This window comes from Budorcas taxicolor, chromosome 1 (assembly GCF_023091745.1).
Source record: "Budorcas taxicolor isolate Tak-1 chromosome 1, Takin1.1, whole genome shotgun sequence".
NCBI lineage: Eukaryota > Metazoa > Chordata > Mammalia > Artiodactyla > Bovidae > Budorcas > Budorcas taxicolor.
The window spans coordinates 77,015,405-77,033,643 of NC_068910.1; the positions used below are offsets into that span (position 1 = coordinate 77,015,405).

At 37.7% G+C, this 18,239-nt stretch overlaps 1 pseudogene; it reads left to right on the forward strand.

The window, feature by feature from the left end:
• Window positions 1–8,111: 8,111 nt before the first annotated feature.
• LOC128052149 (elongation factor 1-alpha 1-like) overlaps window positions 8,112–18,239 on the forward strand; it is a 31,426-nt pseudogene continuing 21,298 nt past the window's right edge.

The window sequence follows — 18,239 nt, forward strand, 5'->3', positions numbered from 1 at the left end:
ACCCATTACAAAATAAATACATGCTCATGATCTTTGTAGATTCCAAATATTTTAAGATAAAAAGCATTGAAATATTCTCTTATTTAAATCCCAAGTATACATAACATCAAAATCAAATTGAGCTATCAGAGATTTAAAGCAACTTAAGATCAGAATATCTGATTGATAGGTTTTAGATTTTATTTTTCCATTCTAGAAGAGGGGCAATTACCAGACACGATTCTATATATTCTGTTTTAGCCAAACTAATTTTTCATTTAACATTAAAAAAAAAATCCATTTATTTAAGGTACTCCATGCAGGTTTTCCAACTGTTACCAAAAGTGGGGTCTGGTTGCTCACCGGTAAAGAGGCAAGGTTGGTGAAAAGGAAAATTTGGTTTATTTCAGAGGCTTGCAGAGCAAGATGTTTGAGATTGGGAATGGTGGGGGCAGCAGGTGGAATTCACATCCAAAGCAAGCTTCTATAAGTGGAGGGAGAGGGCCTTATGTGGAAACAGCACAGACAGCCGTGACAGTCATCTTGAAATTGGTCATCAGTGGTCTGATCTGTGTCACCTTGATTGTTTTAGATTGTTTTAGTTTGTCCTGAGTTCCAGAGTCAGTTTATTCCCATTTCTTTGAAGCAAATTCTGGAAATTGTGGCAGTTTGTTATGGCTACAGTCAAGTCATCATGTAGTTCTACCTAGTTCTTACAGCAGGTAGGTAGCTAGGTGTGAGCAAAGAAATGGGGCAGAGGCCAGGTGACAGGAAATCACCTCATCCATCTTGTAAGCAAAGGGTCCATAGACAGAGAGAGGAAAACAGGGGCCTTTAGATGGATAGTCTGAGTAGCAAACAAAGAAAGGTAGGGAAAGTAGGAATCTCATGCATCCAAATGTAGCTGTTGCTCATTGTGCTGTTCTTACCATAGAATTAGCCTTATAGGTAAGAAGTACTCATCAGGCACCAAAAAACACTATGACACTTCTGATCAAAGCTAATTGGGGACAGAAATCCCTTCTCCCCATGGGAACATGGAGCTGGGATGAAAAAATCACAGAATATCACCCCCAAGCCTCTCCTTGCCCAGTAAATATTCCACCCCTTCACTTGTATGCCCCTCATAATCGACTTGCCAAAGAAACCCAGGGCAACAGCTCTTAACTGTTTGCCTGCTCTCCCTCTGAGAGTCTGAAAAGTGTGTATGAAAAGTTAGTTGCTTAGTTGTGTCTGACTCTTTGTGATCCTATGGACTGTATCCCACCAGGCTTCTCTGTCCATGAGATTCTCCAGGCAAGAATACTGGAGTGGGTAGCCATTCCTTTTTCCAGGGGATCTTCCCAACTCAGATATTGAACCTGGAACTCCTGCATTGCAGTCAGATTCTTTACCATCGGAGCCACCAGGGAAGTGTGTATCTTTGCTTAAATAACTTTACTTTCTGAACATCTTTGCTTCATCTCTGAATTCTCTTGCATTGAAGAAAGAACATCAAGTTAATTGGCAACAGTGGGCATACAAAGCAGCTCAAAGGATATTACTCAGAATATCACCTACAGTACTTGTAGAGGAACTAAAAGCCCTTGATTTGTTTAATGACAAAACTATTATTAGTTTGTCCTATTTGAATGTTTTCCTCTGTTTCTGCATTTTCTCCCTTATCTGATTAAATATATTCTGTGACTACAGTTTTTCCAAAGACAAAAGGCAGGCAGAGGAAAGCTGTGGGAGGACCATGAAGCCCTGCTCCATTTCACAAACACATCTCCACATAATGGAGAAGAAACAGGTCTTGTTCTTCCATACATGCACTCTACTATCAGATCAATTCAGTTCAGTCTCTCAGTCCTGGCCAACTCTTTGCAACCCCATGGATCACAGCACACCAGGCTTCCCTGTCTATCACCAACTCCCAAAGCTTGCTCAAACTCATGTCTGTTGAGTCGGGATGCCATCCAACCATCTCATCCTCTGTCATCCCCTTCTCCTCTTGCCTTCGATCTTTCCCAGCATCAGGGTCTTCTCCAGTGAGTCAGGTGGCCAAAGTATTGGAGTTTCAGCTTCAGCATCAATTCTTCCAACAAATATTCAGGACTGATCTCCTTTAGGATAAATGGTTTGATCTTGCAGTCCAAGGGACTCTCAAGAGTCCTCTCCAGCACCACAGTTCAAAAGCAACAATTCTTTGGCACTTGGCTTTCTTTATAGGCCCGCTCTCACATCCATATGTGACTACTGGAAAAACCATATCTTTGACTAGACAGACGTTTGTTGGCAAAATAATGTCTCTGCTTTTTAATACAATGTCTAGGTTGGTCATAGCTTTTCTTCCAAGGAGCGAGCATCTTTTAATGTCATGGCTGCAATCACCATCTGCAGTGATTTTGGAGCCCCCGAAAGTAGTTTGTCACTGTTTCTATTGTTTCCTCATCTATGTGCCATGAAGTGATGGGACTGGATGCCATGATCTTAGTTTTCTAAATGTTAAGCTTTAAGACAGCTTTTTCACTCTCTTCTTTTACTTTCATCAAGAGGCTCTTTAGTTCCTCTTCACTTTCTGCCATAAGCGTGTACCATCTGCATATCTGAGATTATTAATATTTCTCTTGGCAATCTTGATTCCAGCTTGTGCTTCATCCAACCTGGCATTTTGCATGATGTACTCTGTGTATAACTTAGATAAGCAGGGTGACAATATACAGCCTCAATGTACTACTTTCCCAATTTGGAACCAGTCTGTTTTTCTATGTCCAGTTCTAACTGTTGCCTCTTGACCCACGCTCTACTACAGAAAGTGAAAAAAAGAAAGTGAAGTCGCTCAGTTGAGTCTGACTCTTTGCAGCACCATGGACTGTAGCCTACCATGCTCCTCCGTCCGTTGGATTCTCCAGGCAAGAATACTGGAGTGGGTTGCCATTTCCTTCTCCAGGAGATCTTCCCAACCCAGGGATCGAATCCAGATCTCCCACATTGCAGGCAGATGCTCTACTGTACAACACCTTAAATGCAAATTGGCTGGAGATAGGCAGATCCCCTAGAGGAGGGCATGGCAACTCACTCCAGTATTCTTGCCTGTATAATCTCATGGACAGAAGAACTTGGTGGGCTACAGTCCATAAGGTTGCAAAGAGTCAGACAAGACTAAAGTGACTTAGCATGCAGTCACACATGGTTCATGACTCTGATAGGTTCTGGCTTAATATGCTGAGGCAGGCAATTGCATCCTTAGTTTCAGAAGAGGTGGTGATAATACCACTGGACATCTTAGAATATTTGCCGAAAACTTTCATTAGAGAAATCATACTTTCCTATAGCTAAATAAAAGCTTCTTCATCTGTTTTAAACAAAGACTTTTCATTTTCAGTCCAATTTTGGGTAAAAGAACATTGTTCTATCTTTGAATATTTGAGAATATTTTTTTAAAAAAATTATTTGCTTAATGGCAATTTATGCTACTTTTACTTATCTTTGAATGTTTTATTTGAATTTACATAAACTCTTTCCAATATATTCATTTCCAAAATATTGTGGCAAATGAAATATAACTGCCTAGGATTCTTTTTAATTACAGTTTTTATAGGAAGAATATATTTTGCATCTTAAATTATGACACTGAACACATAAGTAATCTTGAAAGGAATCACTTTGGAAATATCTTACTTTAAAAGCCAAATACTCAAAATGCATTTTTAAAGTATTTTGGTTTATTACAGTATTTATTACAATTAAGCTTATCTAAGATTTCCATTACAATTTAGCTTGAAATAGAAATCTTTAAAATCTTGAGTTTTAAAGCCCTAGAAACTGAATAAATATAAACTCAAGTTTTAATGTGTAACTGACACGAAAGTTTAAAAATTAGAAATTTGACACCCATAGCGTATAATATTGTATAATATGCAACGAAATTTCAGTAAAAATAAAATTAACTTAAAAAAGTATGAAACATGAAGCAGACACGTATAGCTATTGAATTGAAACCTTCTAGCTATGCTTAATTTTCAGCAGCAAAAGATTTAAAATAGTTTTAAAAGTCAATAAGTCTACTTTTAAAATATACTGGATGAAGTAGTACTTACTACTATATTAGAATTTAATGTAATCCAATTTGTGAGAAATTATAAGAGTTAAAAAGTTTAATTCTTTACTTATGACATTCATTTGAGTTTGGTAAATCTTAACAAAATGCATGAAAAATAAATTACTGTTCCTAATTGCTCTCTTCAAGACTGTAATCATTTCCTCCAATATTCAGAGAATGAAAATGCATATTATACCTATGAAATTGCAGAATTGTGCTAATCACCTGCATAATGACAAAAGCAAGTTTCCATAATCTGTTAATAAGTTCTAAAATCTGTTTTCATAATCCTTTTGCTATTGATTAAGATCTTTATGGGCTGAATATATTCGACACAAACCATAAAGCAGGACTTTTTCTCCATAAAGCCCTGAAATATATGAACATGCTTAAACTGCATCAATTGAATAGGCCATCAGATATGAATCAATACCTATTTGTATTACACAAATATTGCTGCTGTCTAAAATAATTTTCTAATATAGAATCATGCAACTTTTGCATTTTCCTAGATTTCCAATTTCTGAGACAACAATATATACATTTTTAAAAGATTTTTTTTTTTTTTTTGATGTGGACCGTTTTTAAAGTCTTGATTGAATTTGTTACAACATTGCTTCTGTTTTATGTTTCCAGGCTACAAGGCAAGTGGAATCTTAGCTCTCCAACCAGGGATGGAATCCTCATTGTCTGCTTTGGAAGGTGAAGTATTAGCCACTGGACTGCATGGGCAGTTATGAGATAGGCATATTTTCTGTCAGGAAATCTTTTGCTTTTCAGAATACAATGTGTTCTGTTGAATACTATTGAATACTGTTCTGTAGGATCACTGATTGAGGTTTGTGTTCACTAGCTCAATTTATGTAAAAATGGAGGAAACCTTGAAGAAAATATGTTCAGTTCAGTTCAGTCACTCAGTCGTGTCTGAGTCTTTGCGACCCCATGAATCGCAGCACACCAGGCCTCCCTGTCCATCACTAACTCCCAGAGTTCACTCAGACTCACGTCCATCGAGTCAGTGATGTCATCCAGCCATCTCATCCTCTGTCGTCCCCTTCTCCTCCTGCCCCTAATCCCTCCCAGCATCAGAGTTTTTTCCAGTGAGTCAACTCTTCGCATGAGGTGGCCAAAGTACTGGAGTTTCAGCTTTAGCATCATTCCTTCCAAAGAAACCCCAGGGCTGATCTCCCTCAGAATGGACTGGTTGGATCTCCTTGCAGTCCAAGGGACTCTCAAGAATCTTCTCCAACACCACAATTCAAAAGCATCAATTCTTCAGCGCTCAGCCTTCTTCACAGTCCAACTCTCACATCCATACATGACCACAGGAAAAACCATAGCCTTGACTACACGGACCTTAGTCGAAATATGTTACTTCTACATAATAAATAATTATAGAAATATATTACATGAATTATGTTATAAATCCTCTTAACAAAAACAAAATGTTCTGTTATATTTTACAGTGCAAAATATGTAATCTCTGTGAGAGAATTTGTTTTCCTTGCTTTTAACTGTATCCTTGGCACTTAGAAGAGTGCTTGGGACATAGTAAATATCTAATGATTCATAAGTGAAACACCTAGTTCCATTCCAGAGTTTAGTTTTAGCAAACGAAAGCTGATATTTTTTAGCATATAGTTGTGAGTGTAAATTATATATATTTTGAAAAGAATGGACTGCTCTATCTTTAAAAAGCAAGTTCTATAAATCTCTCAGTTGCTCTGGCAGGAATTCTAATCATGAAAATTATAACTTACCCTTGAAAGTGAAATTGTTAATCACTCAGTCGTGTTCAACTCTTTGCAACCCCATGGACCATAGCCCACCGGGTTCCTCTGTCCATGGAATTCTTTAGGCAAGTACACTGGAGTGAGTGGCCATTCCCTTTTCCAAGGCATCTTCCCAACCCAGGGATTGAACACTCATCTCCTGCATTGCAGGTAGATTCCTTACCACTGAGCCACCAGGGAAGCCCAACTTCCTTTTAACATAACCTTAAATTTTCAACAAGTGTTGCTTAATTATTACCACAGTTAGGTTGAAAAGCTGTGTTCTAAAGAAAAAAACAAAACAAAACAAAACAAAACTTAAATTTGTAAGCATGAAAGTTTTCCTAACTGTAAATATAAATCCAAAAAGTATAAAAGAAGATAAAACCAAATTAGAAAAAAGAAAAAAAATACTTTGAAATGCTTCAAATGAGACAGCTTTATATGAAAGAAGGTTAATATGCTGGAGAAATGTTTTCCAGGTAAATGAATCTAAAACAAAAGAAAACAGTGTTATACTTTGGCTTGAGGTTTTTTACATTGAAAATGATAAAAGAGTTTGGTAAATCCTTTTGCTTTGTCATGATTTCTTTAAGTAACAAAAATGCTGGAAAATAAATTAAATCCAATACTGCTTTAGTGATATTGCTTATAATGTATCCTCTGGTTTCCCATCATATTTAGGGAAAAATCCTATTTATTTTATCATTGCTCTCATGCTCTGTCACTAAGTCACATCCTAGTCTTTGTGACATTTTGTACTGTAGCCTGCTAGGTTCCTCTGTCCATTGGATTGTCTAGGCAAGAATACTAGAGCAGGTTGTAATTTCGTTCTCCAGGGGATCTTCTCCACCCAGGGATCAAACCCATGTCTCCTGCATTGACAGGCATATTCTTTACCACAGAGCCACCTGAGAAGCCCTATTTTATCTTATTTAATCATAACATTTTCTGTGATCTATAAGTGGTCCTGTATGTATGATACAGACCTTACCGAGACCTTAAAAATCTCTCTAGTCTCACCTCCTTCCTCTCTAACTCTGCCTGGACTCCCTCTTCCTGGATTATTCCTTGCTAACCTCTGCCTCGGATATATTAATACTTTCCCTGATTATGTGAATAATTTACTCTACTCTATTTCATTGAAGTTTCTGCTACACTGTCAGCTTTGCAGTGAGGCATTCTTTCATCACACTTGGTAAAGGGATGCCCTGCTCACCATTTTCTTGTTCTACTTTAGTTTTAAACTTAAGCATGACCTAACACACAGGGGCAAAAGACTGTGCTATTACGAGGCAAACTGCGGGAGTTCAAAAGCTTACCTGTTCATCAATAAATCCTCAGTGGTGAAGACTTTCAGGCACAAAATTTCCTAAAAGTGCTTGTTGAATTAAATAAATGGTTTGGCTTATTTGAATGGAGATGATCAAATATGAAGTACTGTGTATCAAAGTGCATATATACAAGCATACATACACGTAAGCTCTCCAAATTATGATGGTTTGACTTCACTTTGGGATGATGGGAAAGTGAGAAACATTAGTAGAAACAATACAGCAAATTTTGAAGCATACTCTTTTTCAGAGTATATACCATCTCATCATTCTGGGCAGAGGCAGGCAACTGTAGCTCCCAGTCTACAACTGAATCATGAGAGTGAGTAATCAATACACTTACAATCATCTTTTATCCATGAAACCAGTCTTGTTTTCACTTTTGGTACAGTATTCAATAAATGACAAGAGCTATTCACTGCTTTATTATAAAATAGGCTTTGTGTTAGATGACTTTATCCTATCATAGTCTAATTCAGTGTTCTGAGCATGTTTAAGGTAGGCATGGCTAAGCTATGATGTTTGGTAGGTTAGGTTATTAACTACTATAACTCCCGATGGGTTTATCACAATGTAGTGAAGTGAAGTGAAGTCCTCAGTCCTGTCCGACTCTTAGCAACCCCATGGACTGCAGCCTACCAGGCTCCTCCGTCCATGAGATTTTCCAGGCAAGAGTACCGGAGTAGGGTGCCATTGCCTTCTCCAATGGGTCGCAAGCCTGGACCAAAATTGTAGGACTCCAAAGGGACTGAGACCATTCCACGGGAAGCCAGGCTCCTGGAGGAAGGGAAGAGGAAATCTAAGACCTTTAAGTGTAACCTGAGGGGCAAATCCTAAGGCAGGGGTGGGGTGGGCGGGCAGGGACAGGGTCGGGCTCAGTGGAAGGTCCAGTCACCCTGCGGGGAAGCCACGTCATCCGGGGAGAAGCTAGTGACTGAGGTGATGCTGACGCAGGACTCGTCCAGCGGAGACAACAGTTTGGCCCAGCGGCCCAGTTCGGTGTCGCTCAGCGCAGTGCGGGCGCCCCCCGAGCTGCCGCCACCCCTGGCGCCCCCTGGACCACCGCTGCCTCCCAGGGCCTCCGCGGTCGCAGCAACCCCATCATATGTCAATGGAGATCGTATATATAGCTCATCTCTGTATTTCAAAGAGGATAAGTAACTTACCTAACAGAGCTTAGTCATTAAGAGATGGAGTCAATATGATATACTTTCTCCTAAAAAAAAGTGAATTCACTCAGTCGTGTCCAACTCTTTGTGACTTCATGGACTATAGCCTGCCAGGGTCCTCCATTCATGAAATTTTCTCCTAACATCATGTTCAAAACTGTTTATTCACTGAGAGCCTATATTCAGAGTTAAGTGAGAATCATTGATCAGTGCTTAGAGAAAGGGAATCTGCTGTTTCCATTTTACTCCAAGGGAATTCATGAATTGGGGAAAAAAATGTAGTGATAAGTTAAGAAATGTGGGTAATTTAAATAAATTTTAAACAAATTCAATACAGTTAATTGCTAAAGAACATTTCAGTTCAGTTCAGTTCAGTCGCCCAGTTGTGTCCAACTCCTTGTGACTCCATGAATCGCAGCATGCCAGGCCTCCCTGTCCATCACTAATTCCCGGAGTTTACTCAAACTCATGTCCATTGAGTTGGTGATGCCATCCAACCATCTCATCCTCTGTCATCCCCTTCAATCTTTCCCAGCATCAGAGTCTTTTCCAATGGGTCAGTTCTTTGCATCAGGTGGCCAAAGTTTTGGAGTTTCAGCTTCAACATTAGTCCTTTCAGTGAACACTCAGGACTGATCTCCTTTAGGATGGAATGGTTGGATCCTCTTGCACTCCAAGAGGAGTGCAAGAGTCTTCTTCAACACTACACTTCAAAAGCATCAGTTCTTAGGGCCTCAGGTTTCTTTAAAGTTTCATAGCATTAATTACCACCAAATCTTGTTGAATTTATTTCTAGAGTCTCTAAAGAACAGAGTATCTTAGATGATTGTATTGGATATTTAAAAACAATGGCTAACACTATAATTTTTTAGAATTACTAGAGTAACTAAGTATTTCACTCATTCATATTAAGTAAAACAGAAATTTTAAGGATCCTATTGGACCATTGCTCCTAAAACTTGCCACCTCACTAGAGCAAGATGATTCATATCATGATGTTTAAAAGCAAGCTATTACCACTCAAAACATACCAGTATAGACAAGTATAATTGCAAAAGTTAGAAGTTAGAATTTAGATTGTGCTTATGACAGGAGGAAAGACTATTTTGTAAAGGGGAATAATATAAACTAAGTATAGGATTTAAATGAGCAGAATGAGTATTAAATATAGTGAGTGGACTAATTTGTCTGTGAATATAGACAAATGTTTATATGGTAAAATGTTTAGAGATATGGTTAAACAAAAAGTGTTTGAACTTTGTTTTATGGACTGTTTTAAACATTTTTATTATATACTCTTATTAATAAAAATCCTGGAGCATCCCCATGGACAGAGGAGCCATGGCAGGCTGCAATCCATGGGTGTCACAAGAGTCGGACATGACTTAGTGACTAAACAACCACTACCATTAATGAAAATGCAAATATCATTTATTCGATATTAGTAAATTTGTTCATTTTAGTGAATGTGATAGTGTGAAAGTGTTAGTCACTCCCTCATGTCCATGGACTGTAACTCTCTAGGTGCCTCAGCCAATGGGATTCTCCAGGCAAGAATACTGGAGTGGGTAGTCATTCCCTTCTCCAGGGAATCTTCCCAAGCCAGGAACTGAACTCAGATCTCCTGCATTGCAGTTAGGTTCTTTACCATCTGAGCCAGCAGGAAAGTCTATTTTAATGAATATACATTTAAAATAATATGAAGATTATTTTTATGCCTTAGTGTGTAAACTTTCCCACCTCCCAGAGGATCCCCATCTGTTTTAGAGTTTGTTGCCCTATGCAATGCTGCAGGTGGGACAGAAACTGATAGATATAAATACAACAGTGACAAGATCAAAACAGAATTCAAGTAGATCAACCATATATGGAATGTAGACACACATAAAAAGAGTGATACTGAGACAATCAGACAGGTAAAAAGACTATCTCTATGGTCCATACATGAAATAATGAGAAAAAGATCCAGAGTGGAGACAGTGTACGAAGCCATTTCTGGTCCAGACAGCACACAGTGGTTTCCATTAACTAACTAAATAGTATTAAAAAACAAAACAAAACAAAAACACCATATTCCAATATCCAGGAGTCTAAAGCTCTTGAGGAAATGTGATAAAGTCATTTACTTCTCCTTTGCCTTTGAGAATGTGTCTAGAATAAAATAAAAATTAGAGTTCATAATAATAGTTTTAATGATCCAGGACAAGTCAAATTATGTTTCATATGAAACGTAGAGACATACATGGAGCATGATTTCAAATTATTTTAAAAAATAATTCAAAATTTTGAATATATAATATCTTCTGAAATTTGTCTTAGAGAAATTTCTCACAGCAAGAAAATATCTTTTCCAGTCTGTGTTACCATATACATTGTATTTACATTAAAATGTGAACTGTTGGGATGTGAAGAGGTTTAGGCACTGAAATAGTGTCTAATGTTTAAAAATTTTTTTTTCTGATATCTTTTATTCATCATTGAAACTGAAAACTATGAATAGTATAACCCATCTGAGTTAAATTTCCATAAAACTCATGAAATATTAATCCATATTTTCTCACATTTTAAAACAAATCAACTCCATAATGTAATATGTTCAGTGTATTTATTTGTCTGACATAAAATTATGTACATGGATATGCCTGTTAATAGCTCTAAATATTAAAGCTATATAGCATATAATCTATTCAATTTTATAGCAAGGAATTCCATATTTATAGTAGATAGAATTCTATATGATTTTGCCCAATTGGTTTCAGAAAATATGGGGAAGTTTCCAGAAGACAGAATTCTATTCAAAACTGACATTTTGTTCAGTTTCTCTGAGCTTAGCTCACTGTATAATTTTATCTATGGAGTTGAGTTCATTAGGACTTCAGTTAGAAATAACATTCCAATTTAACTATATAGTAGTTATTTATATGAGCAAAAAGGAAACATAAGAAACCCACGGTTTGAAATTTGATGTGTAATATAATTTTACCATGTGTAAATCACATTTCTTTCAATGTAAGATTTAAATATTTTAACACACTATTAATAATTTAAGTGACAATATTTGAATATTTTCCTCAAAACATTCTCCATCAGTATTTTCTAAGTTATATATTTATCTAATGTACAAAATTAAGCTATATTGGCTAATAGATGGGGAAATAGTGGAAACAGTGGCTCACTTTATTATTTCGGGCTCCAAAATCACTGCAGATGGTGATTGCAGCCATGAAATTAAAAAACTCTTACTCCTTGGAAGTAAAGTTATGACCAACCTAAACAGCATATTAAAAAGCAGAGACATTACTTTGTCAACAAAAGTCTGTCTAGTCAAAGGTTATGGTTTTTCCAGTGGTCATGTATGGATGTGAGAGTTGGACTATAAAGAAAGCTGAGCACTGAAGAATTGATGCTTTTGAACTGTCGTGTTGGAGAAGATGCTTGAGAGACCCTTGGACTGCAGGAGATCCAACCAGTCCATCCTAAAGGAGATCCAACCTGTCCATCCTAAAGGAGATCAGTCCTGGATGTTCATTGGAAGGACTGATGTTGAACCTGAAACCAATGCTTTGGCCACCTGATGCGAACAGCTGACTCATTGGAAAAGACCCTGATACTGGGAAAGATTGAAGGTAGGAAGAGAAGGGGAAGACAGAGAATGAGATGGTTGGATGGCATCACCGACTCAAAGGACTTGGGTTTGTTTAAACTCCAGGAGTTCGTGATGAACAGGGAGGCCTGGCATGCTGTGGTTCATGGGGTGGCAAAGAATCAGACATGACTGAGCAGCTGAACTGAACTGAATTATATAAGTAAATGCACTCTTAATTTAACTGAATGTTCTTACCTTTAAAATTCACCCATTTAAGCAGCAGGAGCATTTCATCCCATGCTCAATATTAATGCTATTTTGAAATAACTGAGCTATTTCTCCACCTGAGACAGAGTTGTTAAGGATTTAAATTAATAATAATGAGTGATAGCCGTTTTAGGGTAGAAGTTATTTTAGCAAGAGTATTAAGTGATATAAATAATTTAAATATTTGATACTGAAAACAACCTAAGGAGTATTTACTAACAATATTATTTATTTACAGATGGAGAAAGTGAGGCAAAGTATTCACAGAGGGTAAAGTATATCTTGGTACCAAAGAAACTTTGCCTAGGTTGAGTAGCAAGATAATGGAGACAACAAAGATTCAAATCAGGTTCTTTCATTTTTTTTCCATGTTTTTATTTATCTATTCAGATTTTAGGATAATTTATTCTACTCTATTATCACTTAGAAAGCATCACTACGAACAAAGCTAGTGGAGGTGATGGAATTCCAGTGGAGCTATTTCAAATCCAGAAAGATGATGCTGTGAAAGTGCTGCACTCAATATGCCAGCAAATTTGGAAAACCCACCAGTGGCCACAGGACTGGAAAAGGTCAGTTTTCATTCCAACCCCAAAGAAAGGCAATGCCACAGAATGCTCAAACTACCACACATTGCACTCATCTCACATGCTAGTAAAGTACTGCTCAAAATTCTCCAAGCCAGGCTTCAGCAATATTTGAATGGTGGAACTTCCTGATGTTCAAGCTGGTTTTAGAAAAGGCAGAGGAACCAGAGATCAAATTGCCAACATCTGCTGGAACTTGGAAAAAGCAAGAGAGTTTCAGAAAAACATCTATTTCTGCTTTATTGACTATGCCAAAGCCTTTGACTGTGTGGATCACAATAAACTGTGGAAAATTCTGAAGGAGATGGGAATACCAGACCATCTTATCTGCCTTTTGAGAAATCTGTATGCAGGTCAGGAAGCAACAGTTAGAATTGGACATGGAACAACAGACTGATTTCAAATAGGAAAAGGAGTTTGTCAAGGCTGTATGTTGTCACCCTCCTTATTTAACTTATATGCAGAGTACATCATGAGAAATGCTGGACTGGAAGAAACACAAGCTGGGATCAAGATTGCCGGGAGAAATATCAATAACCTCAGATATGCAGATGATACCACCCTTATGGCAGAAAGTGAAGAGGAAGTAAAAAGCCTCTTGATGAAAGTGAAAGAGGAGAGTGAAAAAAAGTTGGCTTAAAGCTCAACATTCAGAAAACGAAGATCATGGCATCCGGTCCGATCACTTCATGGGAAATAGATGGGGAAACAGTGGAAACAGTGTCAAACTTTATTTTTGGGGGCTCCAAAATCACTGCAGATGGTGACTGCAGCCATGAAATTCAAAGCCGCTTACTCCTTGGAAGAAAAGTTATGACCAACCTAGATAGTATATTCAAAAGAAGAGATGTTACTTTGCCGTCTAAGGTCCATCTAGTCAAGACTATGGTTTTTCCTGTGGTCATGTATGGATGTGAAAATTGCACTGTGAAGAAGGCTGAGTGCCGAAGAATTGATGCTTTTGAACTGTGGTGTTGGAGAAGACTCTTGAGAGTCCCTTGGACTGCAAGGAGATCCAACGAGTCCATTCTGAAGGAGATCAGCTGTGGGATTTCTTTGGAAGGAATGATTCTGAAGCTGAAACTCCAGTACTTTGGCCACCTCATGCGAAGAGTTGACTCACTGGAAAAGATTCTGATGCTGGGAGGGATTGGAGGAAGGAAGAGAAGGGGACGACAGAGGATGAGATGGCTGGATGGCATCACTGACTGGATGGATGTGAGTCTTAGTGAACTCCTGGAGTTGGTGATGGACAGGGAGGCCTGGTGTGCTGTGATTCATGGGGTCACAAACAGTCGGACACGACTGAGCAACTGAACTGAACTGATCGTCTAGTGTATGTTTTCTTACTTGTCCCTATTTTTCTATTTGTCTTTTTTTTTTTTAATTTCAATGATTGCATTTTCAGTTATTATTAGTTAGAATGACAGGATGAACTCCAAATCAAAAATTAACTTAATAGATGATTCTCTTTCTTACAACTTGTCAATTAGTTGGATAATACTTATATCTGAACACTCTGCTCCGAGCACTATATGTTTAAATACAAATTTTTGAGTCTCAGCCAAAGCCTGCTAATTGTTCTGATGATTGAAGTGATAGAAAATTATTAATATTCAAAATATGCTTAAATACAAACACTTCTTAAATCAACAACTTTATCTAACTATAAAAGTGACATTTTGATGTATTTTGTGCATCATCACAACTATAACAAAGTTTCTTGGTTGGGGCAATAGGACATTTACTTCACTTTGTCACCTTATATTTAATGAATGTGTATTTCACTCTGATTTCAGTAAAGAGAAAATAATAATCTCACCATACAGTTACTCTCATTTTAGTCCTTATAATGGAAATGACAATTTAAAATTTTCTAGGTATAAATTTACTTTTTTAGGATATGGAAATTTACTTTTAAAAGGGACACATTTTTTTATTTAAATTGGAAATGTTTGATCAGTTAAAATTCATACTTAGTTTATTCTCTTTATGAACATATAAAGTATTATGCCATTTGGTTTACCAAAAGCTTAGTTTCTGCTTAAAATAGAGTTGTTATTTAATTCTGAAAACAAGAAAAGTATCAGTTTGAAAATGGTGAACACTGGTGAAAGTCACTCAGTCATGTCCAACCTTTTACAACCCAATGGACTGTAGTCCATGGAATTCTCCATGCCAGAATACTGAAGTGGGTAGCCTTTCCCTTCTCCAGTGGATCTTCCTAACCCAGGGATCAAACCCAGGTGTCCCACATTGTGGGCAGATTCTTTACCGCCTGTTCCACAAGGGATTCTTTACAAGCTGAGCCCAAGAACACTGGACTGGGTAGTCTATCCCTTCCCCAGAAGATCTTTCCTGCCCAGGAATCGAACCAGGGTCTCCTGCATTGCCAAATAGCTTATCATAAATGAAGTGTTGGTCACTCAGTCCTGTCTGACTCTTTGTGACCCCATAGTCTATAGCCCACTAAGCTCCTCTGTCCATGGAATTCTCCAGGCAAGGATACTGGAGTGGGTTGCCATTTCCTTCTCCAATTATAAATGAAGCCTGTTGTAAAATAAAAATTTCTAATACCTGCTATCCTTACTATTCAGGCTTCCCTGGTGATTCAGACAGACACAGGGATTTGATCCCTGTCTTGAGAAGAGCCCTTGAAGAAGGGAATGGCTACCCACATCAGTATTCTTGCCTGGAGAATTCCATGGACAGAGCAGCCTGCTAGGCTACAGTCCATGAGGTTGCCAAAGATCAGATACCACTGAGCAACTAACATACACACACACATTCTTATTATCTAAGTTCAGTTCAGTTCAGTTACTCAGTCGTGTCTGACTCTTTGTGAACCCATGGACCACAGCATGCCAGGCCTCCCTGTTCATCACCAACTCCCGGAGGTTACTCAAACTCATATCCACTGAGTCAGCGAGGCCATCCAACCATCTGAGCCCCTGTCATCCCCTTCTCCTCCTGCCCTCAATCTTTCACAGCATTAGGGGCTTTTCCAGTGAGTCAACTCTTTGCATCAGGTGGCCACAGTATTGAAGTTTCAGCTTCAACATCAGTCCTTCCAATGAACACCCATGACTGATCTCCTTTAGGATGGACTGGTTGGATCTTGTAGTCCAAGGGTCTCTCAAGAGTCTTCTCCAACACCATAATTCAAAAGGATCAATTATTTGGTGCTCAGCTTTCTTTATAGTCCAACTCTCACATCCATGCATGACTACTGGAAAAACCATATCCTTAACTAGATGGACCTTTGTTGACAAAGTAATATCTCTATTTTTTAATATGCTGTCTAGTTTGGTCATAACTTTCCTTCCAAGTAGTAAGCATCTTTTAATTTCATGGTTGTAGTCATGTATAGACTCCATTATTATTTATGCTTCTAAAATCTTACATAAGTTCTAATCTCAGCAAAAGCCATTATTTCAATTACAGTTTTCACCAAATAAATTCAATTTTATATAGTAGAAGTCATTTTCAGTCTTATGAAAAAGCATGAATTTCTTGATTTTGGCTCCATCAACATTTTTGTTACCATTATTTACATTATTTTAGAGTGCCGGTGTGTAGTGACAAAATACGGTGATCCAATGTTAGCAAATTGATTTTAAGTCAGAATGTGAAAATCATGCTCTAGATAAAATTAAAATATTTTATATGTACACAATATTTTGTGTATCTTCCTTATACCCAAAGCTGCTGTACATCATCAATAAGTACAGTCAGTACCAGAACAAATGAACTTTTTCCCAGTTTCTATTAACTAGTATATTTTAGAAAACTTTTGAAAGCACATGTTTCCTAGGATAACAACAGTAAAAACTACTCATATGCTACATAACTTAGGAACAGGTTAGCAAAGGCACAGAGGTCTGATTTGGAAGAACAAAACTCTAGAAACTGACAAAAATGTAGGCCTATCTAGAAGGAACCAGATCATCACCTTAAGGAAACTGTAGTCCCTCATTGAAAGAACATGTTAGATAGAAGGCACTTAACACTGACTTACATATATATCCAAACAATCAATTTTTGTTGTGATACAAGTACCCATTCACAGACAAATATATGTGGTGATGCTTTAGTCCCTAAGTCATGTCTGACTCGACACTATGAACTGTAGCCTGCCAGGCTCATCTGTCCATGAGATTTCCCAGGCAAGAACACTGGGGTGGACTGCTATTTCCAAACCCAGGTCTCCTGCATTGCAGGCAGATTTTTACCTGACTAAGCTTTGAAGGAAGTCCTACAAAAATGTATAGCATATACAAAAATATTTACATGTTTAGTAACTAAAAACTTGGGTGAATTCAGTTTATTTAAAAATTCTGTGGTCAGATAATAGGAATTTAAAACCTATACACATAATTTAAAGCCAGTTTTTCCTCACCTTCATCTCTGAGGTACATTTTAACCTACCTAATTATCATATTTCCTCCAAAGCAAGTAATAGCTGTTATATTTGTGAAAGACTATAATTAAATCATTTTGTTAAAATGAAGTTCTTGGAAGCATCTGCTCATGGGAATAATATGTGCTATTTTTAAGAGTTCTGGTGGATTCCTATATTGCTGACATGGATCACCTATCCCACTTCAAAAAAGGCAATTGCTTCATTTAACAACTTCAAAACTCAAGAGACAAGCATTAAAGAAGCAAACAAACAAAACATATTCTGTATTACTAGCCTTCGGATCAGAAATTCAAGAGAAGCTTGAATTGAGGATTCTTCTCTTTCACATGACACCAGTAGAGATCACTCTTTAGAGTCATCTGGCAGATGGGCTGGTTTGGGTGATTAGGTTTGCACCGTGGCTGGGCAATTAGAATTCATACATGTCAAGACACCCAGGTCCACGTAGCAAGAACCCGTTTGGCCGAGCCTTCGACTTCCTGAAATACTTATTCCATACTTTCTTTTGGATAAATGAGTCCCAGGTGACTCAGTGGTAAAGAATCTACCTGCAAGCATAGGAGACACACGAGACCCTGGTTCAATCCCTGGGTTGAGAAGATCTCCTGGAGGAGAAAATGGCAATCCACTCCAGTATTCTTGCCTGGGAAAGAATGGACCGAAGAGCCTGGCAAGCTACAGTCTATAGGGTAGCAAAGAGGACACTACTGAGTAACTAAATATGATCTTCCCAGATACAAGAGGAGAAACATTTTATTCCACCTCTCAGTTAGAGAAGTAATGTCATTTACAACATCTGTGATCTGCCATGCTTTTGAAACTGAGAAGTTTGAAACAAAATTTTCTTTTTTCATTTTAATATTTTGTCTTCATATTAGCTAGAGCCAAACAATCTGTTTCAATTTCTGCCCAGTTTAATCCTTGTAATTATCACACTAGGTATAAAATATAAAAATAGTTGTTCAGCTTAGAATCAATTATAACAAAGTAGCTATCTTTTTTTTTTAAATTATTTTTTGGATCAGCCCTTTAAATTTG